Source organism: Macaca nemestrina, chromosome 5 (assembly GCF_043159975.1).
Source record: "Macaca nemestrina isolate mMacNem1 chromosome 5, mMacNem.hap1, whole genome shotgun sequence".
NCBI classification, from domain to species: domain Eukaryota; kingdom Metazoa; phylum Chordata; class Mammalia; order Primates; family Cercopithecidae; genus Macaca; species Macaca nemestrina.
In genome coordinates this window covers 108,552,027-108,558,026 of record NC_092129.1, presented here as the reverse complement: position 1 = coordinate 108,558,026, position 6,000 = coordinate 108,552,027, and the positions used below count along the sequence as shown (strand labels likewise).

General features: G+C 38.4%; 1 protein-coding gene across 1 annotated transcript in view; it reads left to right on the top strand.

The window, feature by feature from the left end:
- Positions 1-997: 997 nt before the first annotated feature.
- The window catches only part of LOC105496823 (meiotic double-stranded break formation protein 4), a 235,908-nt gene continuing 230,905 nt past the window's right edge, over positions 998-6,000 (top strand). Inside the window, exon 1 of the mRNA XM_011767428.3 lies at positions 998-1,464. The gene's annotated coding sequence lies outside the window, so the exon portion shown is untranslated. The remainder of the gene's footprint in view (positions 1,465-6,000) is intronic.

The following is a 6,000-nucleotide window of genomic DNA, read 5'->3' as shown; positions in this document are numbered from 1 at the left end:
TGGATGTGCTGGCATAACACGAGTTCATTCCAGTATGTTTCAATGAATGAATGAGTGGAATTGAAACGGAATTTCACACATGCAGGGACACAGGCAACTTTTCTACATTTCCCCTACTTGACTCTTGTTTATCTCTCTGAGAAACGAATTGTGATGATTGGATTTTACATTTGTTAATAAGAACAGCAAATACAGTAAGCCATTAATTTACTGTTCATTACTTTGGAGTTGAAGATAATTCAATCTTGGTTTATCTTAAATTTATCTTTGCAGGATTTAAAGATGAATGGTATCAAACAAATTACAGTAGACTTAAAATCCTTGAATTTCTTTAATGGGCAGATGGCTAAAGCAATCATGCTTAACATTGTATAGAAATTTAAAATAACTGATTGGATGCAAATGAATGTCTTAATAAAATAAAATCCATTTAGTAAAATAAGTTTAACAAATCTCTATTTAAAAATACTTGATATTTTATTCTATAAATAACACATTAAGATTTCTACTTAACAGCAACTAAGCATTGTGTGTAATACTACATATTACAGAGAATCTGCCTTCAGGATGTTTAGAATCCAGCTGAGATTCTAGCACATGAAAGAATTATAAAACAACATATAAGGCAAAAATATATGATTAAGAATAAAGGCGAAAATACAATGTGAAAAATAGGAAGGTGAGAAAAATCACTCTACAATCATAATTTCTTGCAAGAAATAAAAATTTAATTTCACTTTTGGAAAAAGAAAAATCGTTTTATAATTCATCTTTTCATCAGGTCCCGAAGTCCCCCTTTCCCATCCTGCTCCCTCATTAGAATCAATGCACTTATTTCCGTGATATGTCTCTCTAGCGATTTTTTTTTTCTTCAAGGCCTTAATCTCACTTTCAGGCGAGCAAGCTCGAGGGGGCGCTCTCCGGAGGAAAAATACTGGGCCTGCGCCATTTCCTGCCCCGAGCCCAAATTACAGAACGCCTGGTCCGTAGAGCCGAGGGCCCCAGTTGACTAGGCTCCTGCTCAAAGCTAGAGTTATTTTCTCTAGACTCGCTGTGGAGCCCTGGGCTCCTCCTGGGAACAAGCCGCCTAGAGGGGCAGTAGGGGCCGAGTCGGCCGCACGGGCTTCTGGGGCTTGTGGTCTCCGGAACCGGCTCCCGCCTCACTTCCCGGAGGAGTGGAAGGCCTTGGGCGGGCCAGCGTTTCCGGGCTAGCTCTGGTGACCACCTGCTGGGCAGCACGTGGAACCCCGCCCCTGGGGATGGCGCAGAGCGCCTGCTCCAGGGCGCCTGTGCCCGCTTGAGGGCGCCTTCCCCTGCTACAGGAACCCAGAAGGTAGGTGGGGCGGGTCCTGCACAGATTTCCAAGACGCCCTCCCACCGCGCGAGGCCTGGCTTTCTGCGCCTGTGGACCACTTGTCCCTTACACGTGCCCTGGATTTGGACGTGAGCTCGCAATATTCGCAGGTGTGTATGGAGCTCCGCACACGTTTGGACATTTCTGTTTGCCTAATTGATTATAGACTGCATCTGCTGTGGAGCTACTGAAGCATCGGCCCACACCTGTGTGGATTTCTGTGGTATATTCCGGAGTCTGAGCATGTTGTAGTCTGGCTTGACCACCAAAATGGTTCTTGAGCTTGGAAGAGAGGCCTGTGTTTTGAGGTCTTTGGTGGAGTTGTCAAATCCATTCACTGAGCAGATCTTTTATTAAGCACCCATTCTATTGGACAAAATAGGTGAAGTGCTGTAGGTGTCAAAGGTGGGACAGCCGTGGTCTCTTGTCTCAAGGACCTCACAGGCTTCAGTTAGCAAGGGATTTATAGATCCATAGCAAGCATTGAGGGTAAAGGGTGAACTTGTATAAGAAGGATTTGATAAAGTAGTGTGGGACATGGGGGCTTGATGGAGAAGCTTCATGGAGGAGGTGGCCCTTTAAGGAGGGATAAAAAACATTTGAAAAAGGCAGAAGTGAGGAGTACAGTACAAATGAAGGGCTTGTTAAGAATAAAGGCAGGAAGCCACATATGTATGGAGAAAACACAATGTCTTGGTAAGTCTAGATTGTTTGAAGAGGCAGGAATTAAGTCTGCCTCTTGGACTGAAAAGCTTTGAATGGTTTTAAAGTCTGGAATTGCAGACACATTTGGACTTGAATTCCATCAGGAACCATAGATAAGGCAATGTGCAGTTGTTTAATATTCATAGCATGCACATAATGTAGAAAAATATGAATAGAATATATTGTTCAATAGCAACATTTGTGTCAAATTGATTACACACATTGATCACTTTTGGAAGACTTGTTTGTATTTTTGTTGTCTATTTAAAATCGAGAGATTTACAGCATGTCATATGACTGCAAAGAGACTCAGTCACTTGACGGGGATTTGTGAGTTGGTATCCATTATTCTGTTTATTTTTATATGTGAGGACTTAGTCCTTCAGAAGAGTTTCAGATCAAATGCAATAAAGGGCATGTGTAATTTGAAACATGTATGGATGATTTTGAGGACATGATAATGGACCATAAATGACATAATTCAGATGTAAAATTTGAAAATGGTCACACAAAAATTGATAACCATGAGTATGTTTTTTATTCTTTTTTTGTGAATGTGTCTGGATGCCAGTATTTGGAATCAGCTTTGCAAAAAGTGTTTTGTAGGCCTTGTTAAAGCTTAGAAAATGTTACGTTATACCATGTCTTTAGTGTGTATGAGGATGTTAACGGTCCATTGGATATTGTGGTGAAGATCAAAGAGAATATTTTAATTCTTTCGTAAGGCATGTGTACATTAAACTGTGCCATACCAAGGTGCTTGAAGCTGAAGATCAGGGTGACAATTTATTATAACAAAGCTAGCTAAATTAGGCTAGGTCACTTAGGAGCATTGTTGAGGCAAACATACGTATGACTACATTGTGGAGAATAGATTGGAGGGAGTTAGAGATCAGTTAGAAGGCTGATACAATCATAATGACAAGATACTAAGGGTTTGAGGAAAAAATGTAGACACATTTTAAAATACAGGACATTAATCATGGGAGTAAGGCTGCTGAAGTCAGAGAACAAAGTGTTTTAAGAGTAGAGGAGAGTGGTTGTCAGGGTCAAATACTGTAGAGAAATAGAATGGGGGTTTGCAAGTGGTCTTAAGGTTTGGCAGTTGTGATGTCATTTGCGACCTTGGTAAGAACACCTAGGTCGGGTGGGGGTGATTGGATAATTTTTTTTTTCTTTTTTTAAAACTGGGAGCAACCTAAACATGCTTATGTATTGAAAGGTAGAAGTCAATTCAGGAAACGACATTGAAAGAGCTGAGAGGAGAGGATTGATGGAAAAGGTATAAGGGTTTGGTATGCAATTAGTGCACTTTCTTAGAATATAACTTATGTTAAAGGATAGGAAGGAAGATATTGGCTATTTTTGAGGAGATTATTATCGAGTAATCATAGCTTCGTTATGTGTCAGCAGAGTGCCTAGAATCCAGCTGGCTTATCTATCCATTCATGTTAAGTTATTCAGCTAAGATTTTCAGAGCTTATCATGTGTTAGCCACAGAGATTTCTGCTCTGAACAGATAGGCAGTGGGCTCAGTGGAGCTCTCTTACGACTAAGGCCAATAGACATCAAACAACTGACTACATACGGATTATCCAACTGTAATTGTGATAACTGAGAGAAACAGTATAGAATTTTAAGAGCACCTGTAATCAGAAGGAATTGACATGGCCTGAGGGTATCAAGGAAGGAATATTCAAGAATAGAATGTTTAAGCTGGTGCCTAAAAGGGATCTCTCTTGTTACCAAGTCAGCCCTCCCACCCCTAATGTGGCCTTCTCTTGCCCTGTTATCATCCCATTTCCTCTTCTCTGTTTACTGGTGAGCTGGTTCTCCACTCTTGAGCACTTGAAATGTATTTTGCCAATAGGTTGATAAAGTGGGAAAACTTTCAAAAACCAAGGCTTTGTAAGGATCTTTCTCAAGCCAGTTATTTCTGCATTATGGTGGCTAAATATGAACTAAGTAGCCATTAAATTTTATTCATGCTACATTAATTCCCATTAGGGAAAGAAACGGTTTTGGGTTTGGCAAATCGATTTTCAGCCACAGCCTTAGCCTCTTAACATCCTTTGGTGGAACCACAGTGAGCACAGGGCCTGTCACTTCTTATTAGGACTTTTTGGTAACAGCCAGTGAAGGTTAGTCTTCTTTTCTTTCATTTAAAATTTTAACGCTCTCTGGATCAAGTGATTGGGGATTAAGTATCCACTCATGTATCTTCAGGGAAACGAAGGTACTATTGCTGCTATGATTTTGCATTTATATAGCACTTGAGTGTTGGCTAAGTGCTTTTACAATCAATTTTATTGTTCAATTTAAAAGATAGCCTAAAATCACCCCTGTCAAAATTTATTTGATTTGATTCAGAGAAAAGAATCTTTTCTGAAAAATGGGCCTTCTATGATGTGAAGAACTCTGATCTATCAAAAGATTAGACGTAAGACAACGTTAACATCATCTAAGGAGAGTAAGCTGTTAATAGAAGATAGTAGCCACATAATGCTTTTGTTGTTACCTGCCTTTACAAGGAAAGAAAGTGAAAATAAACATTATAGTGGTAGAAATACATCCCTGTAGGAAGTCAACCCCCCATCATATAGTTTGTAACTAAGGAATTCAGAGCTGTTTTATGAGTGACAGTCTGTATCTTTTAATATACATCCTTAAAGCATTAGGTTTTATTTAGAGCAAGGCTTGGCAAACTATTTCTGAACAGTGCCAGAAAAAAATAAATATTTATTCAATAGAGTAAATATTTCAGGCTTCGCAGGCCATACTGTTTCTGTTGCAACTACTAAACTGCAAAGCTGTAGTGCAAAAGTAATGATACATGAATGAATGGGCATGTCTGTTTGGATGAAATGTGGTTTATAGAAGCAGGCCAGCCAGATTTAGCCTGTGGGCCAGTTTTCCAATCTTTGATTTACAGCATTTCTGAGATTCCTTACTGAACAGGGAGTGTTATAGATTGGAATGATTGATAGCCAAAAGCTCCATGAAGGCAGAGATAGACTTGTTTTGTTGACTGTTATATCCTTGTGTCTACCACAGTGCCTGACAGATTGGGGATAATTAAATATATCTGTTGAATAAGAGAGTAAGAACAGAATATTTGATGGAAAATTACCTGAGGTAGGCTAAATGGTTCTATATTCAGATTTTCAGGTTCTATGACATGCTATGGTACTGCCATTTTGGGTAGAGCAAATTCAGTAGACCTTCCTTATCTGTGGGTTCTTTATCCATAGATTCAAACCAGCCACAGATTGAATATGTTTAAAACATTGAAAACAATAATACAACACTAAAAAACAATGTAAATAAAAAAATAGTACTACTACTATTTGTTTTTTATGTTCATTATTGTTCCTCTCGCATTTTGGAAATACAGCAAGATATATTGAAATCCAGTAATTTTTCATTGATAATCCAGTTCAATTTAGATGCATCTGGTTGATGGAATATTGTATACACAACTTCTCTCCACTGTCCTTGTTCTTTACATTGGGATTTTGTAAATGAGTCAAATTCACATTTTAATCCTCTGTTCTTCAGACAGTAAGTTTTTGAGTACCTTACCATTTCTATCTGTTTAAAACAGGGGGGCTAGAAGAGAAGTTCTTTTTCTTTTTCTTTTTTTTTTTGTTTGTTTTATTTTATTTTTTATTTTTATTTTTTATTATACTTCAAATTTTGGTATACATGTGCAGAACTTGCAGGTTTGTTACATAGGTGTAACAAATGTAAGTTTTTGAGTACCTTACCATTTCTATCTGTTTAAAACAGGGGGGCTAGAAGAGAAGCTCTTTTTCTTTTTCTTTTTTTTTGTTTATTTTATTTTTATTTTTTATTATACTTCAAGTTTTGGTATACATGTGCAGAACGTGCAGGTTTGTTACATAGGTGTACACATGCCATGGTGGTTTGCTGCAACCATC